A 12,700-nucleotide genomic window follows, 5' to 3' on the forward strand; every position below is an offset into this window, starting at 1 on the left:
ATGCAAAGGGCTAAAAAACATAGGCAAGAAAGAGGAGAACATGAGTTTTAGTGAAAAGTTATGCGGTCTTTGCCACAATCAATTATGTGGGGTTAAAGAAAAATAAAAAGTAATATTTGAGAGGATATTTAAAATATAGATCTTCTTGCCTTTTGGCTCTCTGAGCAGCACCATGGCGGACAGCAAGAACAAGCGCCTTACAAAAGGTGGCAAAAAAGGAGCCAAGAAGAAAGTGGTTGATCCGTTTTCTAAGAAAGATTGGCATGATGTAAAGGCACCAGCTATGTTCAGTGTAGGAAATATTGGGAAAACACTAGTCACAAGGACTCAAGGAACCAAAATTGCATCTGATGGACTTAAGCTTCGTGTTTTTGAAGTGAGTCTTGCTGATCTGCAGAACGATGAAGTTGCATTTAGAAAATTTAAGCTAATTACTGAGGATGTTCAGGGCAAAAACTGTTTGACCAACTTTCATGGCATGGATCTTACCCATGACAAAATGTGCTCCATGGTCAAAAAATAACAGACCATGATTGAAGCTCACGTTGATGTCAAGACTACAGATGGTTATTTACTTTGTCTGTTCTGTGTTGGTTTTACTAAAAAACGCAACAACCAGATTCGGAAGACATCTTATGCTAAGCACCAACAGGTCTGTCAAATCTGGAAGAAAATGATAGAAATCATGACCCGAGAGGTACAGACAAATGACTTGAAAGAAGTGGTCAATAAACTGATTCCAGACAGCATTGGAAAGGACATAGAGAAGGCTTGCCAGTCTATTTACCCTCTCCATGACATGTTTGTTAGAAAAGTGAAAATGCTGATGAAGCCTAAGATTGAGTTGGGAAAACTCATGGAGCTTCATGGTGAAGGCAGTAGTTCTGGAAAAGCTACTGGAGATGAGACAGGTGCTAAAGTTGAATGAGCTGACGGCTATGAGCCACCGGTTCAAGAATCTGTTTAAAATTCAGACTTTTAATGGTGACAAATAAAAAATCTTTTTTGTGAAATATATATATATATACAGATCTTCTTGATTGTCAAAACTTCAAATTATAAACTCACTCTAATTTTCAAAATATATGCCAAAAGTGTATGGTTTTCTTAAAGAATGCATTCTCTTAAGTACCTGGAGTAATAATTTTGCTAGTATGGCTCTTGAACTATTATTATTGAGTCAGTTCTGACTCATAACAGCCTTGCATTGGGTTTTCTAAGAAGTGGTTAGTGGGTTTGAACCACCAACAGTGTGGTTAGCAGTCCAGTGCTGATCTTACAAAGCCACACCAGGACTCCCTTGAACTATTAGTATCCTATATAAACAAAAGACCTCTGAGGGAAAACAAAACAAACAAGCAAACCAGCTCCTTCTAGGATGTACGATAATATATGTGAGCATATATTTAGTGTGCATGTGAAATATTAATTTTACCAGATGGAAAAGCAGGATGAAGCAAATGGACCTAATGCCTCATCATTCACTATTCATTTTTTGCTTTTGTATCAGATTCAAATGAGATTATAAACTATAATCTGCTATTACAAAGACACCACAAAGTCAGAGTAAATATCATATTCCAAAATAAATTAAAATAGTACATGAGGAACTCAACAAAATAAACTGAGTTAGAGATTTTTAGCATACACTAAAAAACATAAACATCAAACGACCCTGGGAAGGCTAATAATTGTCTTGAGTTATACCATGGGGTGTGGTAACTAAAAAAACAGATGACCTGGGAAACCTGAGCTGGCAGGGTTGCCTGAGATTGATGAGTCAGCCACCCAAATGTTCAGGTCAAAAAATGACTTTGAGGACCATTTTGCTGGTTTCAGTACAGATTTGTATTCTCTGCTGCCTTAAAAATCTGAAGGCATCCTGTCACTTCCTCCCTGCAGTCATATGTAAGTTTGCTATCATAGCATCACTCAAACACACATGTGATTATTTTTTGCTCTGAAATACTTCTATATCAATACAAAATCTCAAAAATATTTCTTAAGAGATTGATTCTAAGATAAAAAGCTAAATGCCAAGTATTGGGGGGAAAGCAGTAACAATCTAATAGAGGCAAAGAAAGAATCTATGAGCAAATTACAAAATGGAAGAGATAGATTTGAAGGCAAATCACTTTCCATGTAACAGATCTCACACAAAAAACCTGAAAAGCAAACAATTCCAAACCCTGAAAAGTAGAGGACATTTGTGGTGAGAGGCATGGTGAGGGACATCAATGACTTGCATTTTGGGAATGGCCAGAAGACCAACCAAACAAATTGGTTTAGAACAGCTGGCTATAGAATGATTTGATACAGAGATGGAGATGGAAAGGGTTAAGGCCAAGCTGAGGCATAGATATGTGAATTGCAGTATGTTAAGACCTCTTACATGGACAACATTGTTAGGGAAATTATCTCTAGAACATATGTGGTGTAAATCCTAACTGCTGTATCTGCAGATAGCACTGCAGGTTAAGTACCAGATTGCCAACTGCAACGTCAGTGGTTGAAACACTCTTCAGTAACCCTACACAGGGTTGATGCAAGTCAGAACTGACTCAATGACAATAGAAAGAGCACATACTTGTGAATGTAATCCCACTTGGGTATTCTTTGCTGACATTAACATTAATGAGTCCATATCAGTGTAAGATGTATCTTAAATCTAATCTCTTTTGAGATCTTAAAAGAGCAGGAATGGGGGAAAGATAGACACCACTTGGAAATCTCCCAGGAATGCCAGAGGGATGCTAGAAAACCTGAGATATGGAGTTTTCCTCCAAAGCAGACAAAGATGCTTCCCCTAGAGTCTTGAATTTAGACTTCTGACTCCCAAACTGTTAGACAATAAATTTCTGTTCATTGTTATTGTTGTTGTTAAGTGCCATCTAGTCAGTGCTAACCCATAATGACTTTGTATAGGGTTTCCTAGGAGCAACTAGTGAGCTTGAACCACCAAACTTACTATTTGAACTGCCAAACTTGCTATTCAAACATGACTTTGCAGTCCAAGGCATTAACCCACAGTGCCACACCAGGACTCCTTTCTGTTCATTAGAACCACCCATTTGTGGTACTTTTGTTACCTGAGTAAACACGTTGTTAAGTTCTGTTGAGTTGGTTCCAACTCATAGCTACCATATGCACAACAGAACAAAATACTACCAAAAATTCCATCTGGATTCAGAAGAGGACATAGAACAAGGGATACAGTTGCTGATGTCAGATGCATCTTGGCTGAAAGCAGAGAATACCAGAAAGATGTTTTCTTGTGTTTTATTGACTATGACAAGGTATTCAAGTGTGTGGATCATTGTTGTTGTTGTTGTTGTTATGTGCTGTCAAGTCGGTTCCGACCCATAGCGACCCTACAATTAATATTGTGAAGAATGGGAATTCCAGAGCATTTATTTAATGGTGCTTATGTGGAAAAAAGACATAAGAGTCATTAAACAGAACAATGGGATACTGCATGATTTAAAATTAGGAATGGTTCAGGGTTGAATCCTTTTGCCATACTTAATAATTTGTATGCTAAGAAAACAATTTGAATAGCTGAATTGATAAGAATGTAGCATCAGGATTGGAGGAAGAATCATTAATAACCTGCCATATGTAGATGACAAAACCTTGTTTTTTGAAAACAAAGAGGACTTGAAGCACTGAGTGATGAAGATTAAAGACTATAACTTTCAGTGTGGATTACACCTCAAAATAAAGAAAACAAAAATCTTCACCACTGAACTATTAAAAAACATCATCATAATTCCAGGAAAGCCTGCAGTTGTCATGGATTTCATTTTACTTGCATCCACAATCAATGCCCAAGGAAGCAGAAGTCAATAAACCAAAATACAAGTTGCATTGGACAAATCTGTTGTAAAAAGATGTCACTTGAGGATTAAGGTATGGAGTAAGGTATTGCCTCATATACATGTGAAAGGTGGTTAATGAATAACAAAGACAGAGGAAGAATTGATGTATTTGAATTATAGTGTTGGTGAAGAATATTGAAAACACCATGAACTGCCAGAGAATACACAAATCTGCCTTGGAGGAAGTAAAGCCAGAATGCTCCTTAGAAGCGAAGATGGTGAGACCTTGTCTCTCAAACTTTGGACATAGTATCAGTGGAGACAAGTCCCTGGTAAAGGACATCATGCTTAGTAAAGTAGAAGGTCAGAAAAAAAGAGGACAATCCCCAATGAGATGGATTGACAATGTGAAGATGACATAGAATCAGGCAATGTTTCGTTCTGTTGTGTTTAAAGTCACTATGAATTGGAGCTGACTCAATGGCACCTAACAATAACGACAAACTGGGGCATTAGTTAATGACTTCCATAATGTTAATATTTTAGCCATCCTCTGAAAACTGAAAACGTTCAGTCTCTAAAGCCTTTAGGTATTGATTCAATGGTTGGACCAGCAAAGAAAAATTTGTATCTAAGGTCTACAGTATCCATAAAGCCTCCTAAATCTCCTTAGATTTGACATTTGTTAGTGTTGTTTGTTTGTTTGTTTGTTTGTTTATACTGGGGAAATCTAGGATCGTTTCTTTTCTTTTGAGAATAATAGCTATACCCTTTGTTGAGATTATATGTTATAAATATTTAACTGATTGCTGGGCTAGTTGCAACTTTAGAGGCTTTGTGCCTACCATCAGTTAAATAATCTAATGAAAGAATGATGCCTTTGAGGCAAGCTTATTGAAATTTAGAGCAGACCAGTAAATCATCAACGTATTGCCATAAAGTAGATTTATGGGCAAGTCATCAAGGTTGCAGGGTTTGTATGTAAAATCTGAGAAAAATGAATGGGGGGATCAGTGAAGAATTCAGGCATTACAGTCCAAGTGTATTGCCAATCCTCTTAAGCAAACAAATGTTGTCTATTGTGATACACAGGAATACTGAAAAAATGCACTGCAAAGATCAATCACTATAAAGTGAGAGGCTTCAAGGGATATATTAGAAGCAAGTGTAGATTAGGAACCACAGGAAATCTAAGCACCTAGATCATGTACAAACCTCCAGCCACAATTATTTGGCCTCTTAAAGGGAAAAACAGAAGTGTTATAGGAGCTAGTGCAGAGAATCATTAAAACTAGTAAAACAAAAAATCCTGATATTGGCGGAAATCCTTCTTTTGTATATCATTTAAAAGGTCCTGAGGAATTTTAGGTATGGGTTTGACAGTATCAGCTTGAATTACAATGGAGTCTGCTGACAGCTCCTAGTCACCAACTGTGAAAATTATGGCCTACAGGATTTCTGGTGCCAAGAGAGACAATTTAAAGTAGTCAAAGGAGCTTAGGAGCTTCCTTCCTGTAGGGGCAAAGTAAGTGCTTGTAAGTAACAACAACAAAAAAAACCCTGAGAGGCTCCTTCAATTTCATAATGATTGACAGGGTGTTCCAGTAATAATATTTCTCCCTTTCCATTAAATTGTGTATGTTAATTCCACTTAGTTAATAAATCCCTTCCTATTAAATTAATTGGTGTATTTTCAATAGCCTCATATGGATGCGAAAGCTGGACAGTGAATAAGGAGGATCGTAGAAGAATTGATGCCTTTGAGTTGTGGTGTTGGAGGAGAATACCGAAAGTGCCATGGACTGCCAAAAGAACCAATAGATCTGTTTTGGAAGAAGTGCAGCCAGAGTGCTCCTTGGAGGCCAGGATGGCTAAGCTTCATCTCTCCTACTTTGGACATATTGTCCGGAGGAAACAATCGTTGGAGAAGGATGTCATGCTGGGTAGGGTGGAGGGTCAGAGAAAAAGAGGAAGACCCCCAACGAGATGGATCAGCCAGGTGGCATCATTGATGGACTCAAGTGTGGCAGCGGTGGTGGGGTTGGCCCAGGATCGGACATTGTTTCATTCTGCTGTGCATGGGGTCGCTATGAGTCGGTTCCAACTCGATGGCACCTGACAACAACAACAACAACATGGCTAAGTAGAAAATAATGCATATCCTTCATAGGACTGAAAGATAAGGGAATGGGCTTAGAATAAACCAGCGTTTGTTCTTGATTAGCAACCCCCACAACTTTATAGGTTTTGGTAATCCAGGGATTAAACTTTATTCTGTCGGGTTGATGAAGGACAGAGTATTAATTAAAAATTTATAAAGTTCCTCACTAACTTGAATAATTGTTTCTCCTTGAGGATTTAAAGCCCTGTTTTGTCCCCTGAGCTCCTTAACTCTGATTTAGATTGAGTTTTGTCTAACAGATTGTTTTTTATTCTTTAACTTTACGATGTCCAGATGCTTTACAATAATAACAAGTAGCAGATCTAGTGCCTCCAAAGAACTTAAATCTTTTTTGATCAGGAGCCTATAATGGCTTTAATTATAAATTAAAACTTTTAGACATCAATTTGTTAGTCTTGGCAGTTTGTTTAGGTTCTAAGGTCTGAGAAAGCTCATGGAATGAATCACTCAACTTGGCCATCAGGGTGGCCTTCCAGTCCAGCCAATGTCTATTTACTAAGTATTAAACCTCAAGGTTAAAGATGGACTCAAAGGCTGCCTTATAAGCTCCTGATGCTCCAGGAGTAAAAGGGTCAAGTCCCCAGAGTGTTCTCTAAATCACTTAAGGAGCCAAATTTAGTAATCATAAATGTTTTCATCTTTATTCTGTATGCAAGAATGGATTTTCATACAGTCTTTTATAAGAGGAAAGGTTTTACAAAGGGCACCAAGTAAATCCTTCCCCTTTTTCCAATAAAATTAGCAGCTATTTAGACTTCATTTTGCTTGGAGACACATTCAACACTCATGAAAACAACAGTGAAGAAATTAAAGGGCATATTGCATTAGGCAAATCTGCTGCAAAGTACTTCTTTAAAATTCCTTACTTTGAGGAATAAGGTCAGCCTGGCCCACACCTCGGCATTTAAAAAAAACAAAAACCTTTTACTATGAATTGAGTGAAGGTTTACAGCCAAGATCATCAGTGTTACATTCCATACAACATGTACTTTGTTCCATCTCAATGATTGCAATCCCCTCCATGTAACAACAGTTATCCCACTTCCTCCCTATGGTACCTGTTTGCATTCCACCTACCTTTCCCTTCCTTCTCAACTTTGTCCTTAGCAAAATGTTGCCTTTTGATTCTGAATGATTGACCATTCCATGGTGAGCATACCTTATTAGTGTTGTTGTCTACCCCCATCTTGATACCTATCTACTGTTTAGCTGAAAATTGGGCCACAGGGGTCAGTTCCTTTCCAGACCTGAGGTGGTCGAGGGCCATAGTCTCAGGTTCCTCCAGTCTCTTTCTGACCAGTAAATCTAGTCTTCTTCTTTTTTAAAATAATTTTTATTTTTGTTCCACATTGTCTCCCACTCTATCCAGGACCCTCTAATATGATCCCTTTCAGAGCAGTTGGTAGTGATAACTAGGCACCGTCTAGTTCTTCTAGTCTCACAGTCATGGAGACTGATGCTCATATGTTCCCTTGTCCCATTGGACTAATTTATTCCAAGCCTCAATACTATCATTCTTCTTTCTTCTGCACATGGAGAGGCCAATAGCCACACCTTAGACAGCTGCTCATGAGTTTTCAAGATCCCAGATGCTACTCACCAAAGTAAGATTTAGGACATCAGCTTTGTGGACTATGTTATGTCAACTGACCATGGTATCCCCTGAGACTATTCACGCCATGGCATTTTCAATTGCAAAACTTAGACAATGAATGAAGAAGACTGTAGAATTGATGCATTTAAATTAGAGCATTGGTGAAGAATATTGAAAGTGCCATAGACTTCCAGAATAAACAAATCTGTTTTAAAAGAAACACAACCAGAATGGTCCTTAGAAGCAATGATGGGGAAGACTTCACCTCTCATTCTTTGGACGTGTTGTCAGGAAGTATCAGTCTCTGGAGAACAACATCATGTTTGGTAAAGTGGAGGGTCAGTGAAAAACAGGAAGACCCCCAATGAAATGAATGGAAAAAGTGACAGCCACAGTGAGCTTGAATATAACAATTGTGATGAGAGCACCAGATTAGGCGATGTTTTGTTCTGTTGTGCATAGGTTTCTATGTTGAGTCTCAGCTGACTCAACAGCACCTAACACCAAAACAACAACAACAAGTTTAGACTAAGTTGAGGACCTTTCCAATCATCATGCTCCAATCCAAACTGAGCATCCTAAGACTAGTTATCATGTAAATCAAATTGTATCAATCAGATAACCCAGGAGGGGAAGAGTTAATAAGGATTCAAACTTTTTCAGCAAATTTATTATATAAATTGTATATAATAATTGTTAAGTGCGATCCTATATAATTCAGCATGGGTCCAAGGAACAAAGAATATACTTGGCTCTTTGGGAGCTTCAATATTACCAGCCTGGAGTCATGTATATAAAGTCATTTCGTGGTCAGGTTTTTCTTCCTGAGCAGATTCCTTAGCAATGAGAAGAAGTTCTAAGAGGGTGTTAATAAAGAGGTAAGATAGTAGGGACATATACAGGGATATTACAGTTGGTAGATGCAGAGGGAACAGGGATTCTAATTCCTTTTATGTTTTATTCAATTTTAAAATATTATCTTGCATGGAAGCTAGCCTGTTTCCTTTGTGGCTTTTACAGACTTTCATGTACCAAACAAAATAAGCATCCCATTGTGTTTGCCAAATTCAGGAACCTTTCTTTTTTAATTAACTGCCCAGAAAAACTAGTTTGTCTAGGTCAAAACAACTTTAAAACAGGTCGTTGGTATTCTGAACTGTCCTTAATAAAGTTATGCTAGCACACCAGAAATAGGTAGGTATGGGGCTGAAATGTTTGTTCATATGAGCAGTTTGTGTGCCTGAAGGTGATCCTGATGAGTTCTAAGAACTGGTATTCCCATTTTATTGAAAGAGTGAATTTCATGAACTAGAAAACCTGAATGTACAGTAAAGGAAAATAGATGAGTTCAAACTTAATTGTCTGAGACATTTTTGTTGTTATTGCTAACTGCCATCGAGTCAATTACGACCCATAGCAACCCTGTATAGGGTTTCAGAGGAGCAGCTGGTGAGCTTGAACTGCTGACCTTGCAGTTTAAACAGTTTTGCAGGCTGATGCATTAACCCATAGCACCACACCAGGACTCTGAGAAAAATGTCCTCCCAAAGGCGGTAGTTATTAGACTTGGGAACAGGTACACCAAACTTAATTTGGCAAGAAATGGGTAAAAACACTTAAATCAAGCTGGAAATGAAAACAGAAGATAAAGACAACAATAAATTTTGAAAACTCAATGCAAGGAAACAGAGCTTAATTTGAGAGGACTTTTATAGCTGGGACAACTCCCAGCAATCCGTGGATATGGATGAGCTTCAAAGAACTTGTACTTGGTAGGAATGCTCCAAGTCCTCGATGTTACAGGGGTCACTGAAGCAAATGCACCCTCCAATCCCACTTCTGACAACAGAAAATATCAAAGAATAAGGACATGTATTCTATCAAAATAAAAGCAAAGTGTTTTGTTGAAGGTTCAAAACAATTCAAGCCAGGAACATGTCTGATCTTACAAAGTGAAATCAAGTACTCAAAATGGTGGAATAACACATTTAAGAGGTAAAATCAAGAACTAAAAGTACTAAATTTTAATTGGATGTTTGTTGCAAGATCTGGGAAGTCACAAGCAGAACTACTTGATACGAGGGGCTTTACTGTGATTGTTTGGAAAAACGAATGTGGGTTATGTGTTTTAGTTAGTATAATACATGACTAAGGGGGGCAAGTTGACAGTGTAATTATCTTAAAACATACCCTGAAGGCTGCTGAAAAAATTTATGATTAAAGTATTGTGTCAAAACCCTCCTTTAGGAACACAGTTTTTATATTTTTTGTTTAACCACAGAGAAAACATTCCCACTGTTATGTACTTAAGGCCTTCTAAGGCTTTGACAGTTGCAGAATAAATAAAAACTAAGGTGGAGTTAGGCTCAGAACTGAGCTGATCATCCTGACAAAGTCAAGCAGCTCAAGTTTGGAACTCTCATACACTAGCAAGCTAAGACACACTAGATGAACCTTGAAATCATTATGCTTAGTGAAATACGTCAATGGCCAAACCCACTGCTACTGAGTCAAGTCTGACTCAGATAAACCCCATAGGACTGAGCGGAACTACCCCATAGGACATAGGTTTCTAAGGCTATAATCTTTATGGAAGCAAACTGCCATATCTTTCTACCATGGAATGAATGGTGAATTTGAACCACAGATTTTTCAGATAACCATCAAGTGCTTTAAGAATTGCCTAACAGAGCTCCTTGTTCAATAATAAAATAACAAATAGCTAATGAAATGTCTAAAATAGGTCAAAGTTTATTAGTAGCTAGCAGTATTTGAAGGGAGGGGAAAAGAAGGTTTCATTGTTTAAGAAGTAATGGTAGTACACAATGGCAAAAAGATGGAGACAGCCTAAGTGCCCATCAATGGAAGAATGGATAAACAAACTTTGGTACATACACACAATAGAATACTACCTTGAAATAAAACAAGGAAGCTGCAAAGCCACCACATAACATAGATGAAACTTGAAGACATTATGCTGAGTGAAATTAGTCACAAAAGAACAAATACTGCATAAGATCATTATTCTAAAAGCTTACAAAAAGATACCCATACTAAAACGGTGAAAAAAAATATATTGGTAACTGGGGGAGGGGAGGGAGGAGGAGAGTAGAGCACAGGGTAGGGGTAGACACATCATACATAATAGTTCAGCTGTTGGGGAGTGCAATACACAAGAAGGGAGAGGGGAATGGAAAAACAAGGTAGGTAGGGGAACACTGAGGCAGGTTTGCTAAATGGAATAGAGGTAAATAGTGATGTATGCTCAACCTTGAAACAACAAGGCTCTGTGATACACAGATTAAGGCATAGTCTGAATGGGTAAAAGAGGGGAAATAATGTTAAGATGCTTGACTGTTTTATGAATATTGGTTTACCTTGCCTACTATTGTAAAATAGACACTTGAGTGGGATAGAAAGAAATATTGGAAAATGTGATTACAGAAAGCTTGTAAGCCCATCTTTAGCCTATAACTGATAGGAATACCTAAAATGGGTTCTAGAACTAGCCCAGTGAAATGGCTTCCTGTGGGGCTTTTGTAGTGTATAGGACCTTAGGTGGAATCCTAAGCACTAACCAGAACCTTCATTTCCGCTTGAAAGGACAAGCAGACCAACCTGGAGCAGCTAGAGGAACAGAACATTAGTCAACAGAGAAAAGAGTTGGAAAAAAGAGATAGAGAAAGTCTCAACAGCAAGGACAGGTTTATTCAAGACAATCTTGGGAGGGGCTTACTGACCAAGGCCAGAAGCATCCTCCCGCACAGACTGAGGGTTTTTATGAGGGTCTTGGAAAGGGGTGGAGCTTAGAATGGGCTAACTGTGGTGGAAATGGGCTTTAGTGAGGTCTTGCCTGGGGGTAGGATTTAGATGGGCCTAACTTGATGACACTTAACTGGCAGAAATGGGTAATTGAAACTTAAGGAAAATAGACATTTAAGAGAATTATGGCAGTTGGTCTCAAAAATAGCTACACTCAGTCTCCCTCACAGAAGATACTTCTTGAAAGAAAAACAAGCAGGAAAAATCCAAAGCAAAAATGGCAGTCTGATTGGCTACAAGAACAAGCAAGTTGTTCACTGGGGAGCCATCAAGGCAATCAATCAAGTCCCTTCAGGACAAACCCTCCTCCAAGACTGAAACTCAAAGGGAACACATAAGCAGGCATGTATGCTTGCTGGTGACCATGTTGGTCTACTGGTAAGTGGACAAGGAGGAAAGGCAACAATGAAGAAATGGGCTGAGTTATGGTGCGACCATGTTCCATAGACTCCCATCAACCTAGAGATAAGAGAGAGAAGAAGAAGGGCTGGTTGGTCCAACATGTGGTGAGACCTGGGGACTCCTGACAAGGACATAACTACAGAGGGTTAGAACTGAGAGTGAAGCATCCAGTTGATATATAGTGAAGGGAGATGCCCAAGAACTCCCAAACTTGTAGATAATACCCATTTGACCTAGCTTAGATGGCTTGATGATCAGAAACAACAACAATTTTTGATAAAGGAAGTGAGTGTAAATTGCTACAATTTGATGAACTTAACCTATACTTAAGGATGTTTGTTGTTGTTGTTAAGTGCCATCGAGTCGGTTCCGACCCATAACAACACTGTACAGGATTTCCGAGGCTGTAAATCTTTACAGGAACAGAAAGCCTCATCTTTTTCCCACAGAACAGCTGGTAGTTTTGAACTGCTGACCTCAAGGTTCGCAGCCCGATTCATAACCACTATACTACCAGAGCTCCTACTTAAGGATGTAGTAGCTCAAAATACCAACTAAGAGGGAAGGAGTCTTCACATCAAGGATCAATCCTATCCCCTCTGTACATAGGGATGGGCAACTTAGACATTGGCTACCTGAAAGGGAGGTGGGGTGGGATGGGTGGATATAAAGGCACAACATGACTGGCTTACAAGTTTTCAAGAAGGAGTTTAGTTTCAGAGTGTGTGGGGAAAGGTAGAATCCCCACTGAATAGTTTTCATATTGACTAGATGGGTCTGGTGAAAGGAGATGGGGATAAGATTCTTATGATTCAATAGTGAGTAATTGTTATCATGACTAATTGTGACTGTCACAATTGTAAAGGTAGAAGTTTTGTAACA

General features: G+C 38.6%; 1 pseudogene; it reads left to right on the forward strand.

Moving 5' to 3' along the window:
- Positions 1–283: 283 nt before the first annotated feature.
- LOC102819458 lies at positions 284–967 on the forward strand (annotated as a pseudogene).
- The last annotated feature ends 11,733 nt before the right edge of the window (positions 968–12,700 follow it).

The sequence above is a fragment of the Chrysochloris asiatica genome, unplaced genomic scaffold (genome assembly GCF_000296735.1).
Source record: "Chrysochloris asiatica unplaced genomic scaffold, ChrAsi1.0 scaffold00022, whole genome shotgun sequence".
In the NCBI taxonomy this organism is placed as follows: domain Eukaryota; kingdom Metazoa; phylum Chordata; class Mammalia; order Afrosoricida; family Chrysochloridae; genus Chrysochloris; species Chrysochloris asiatica.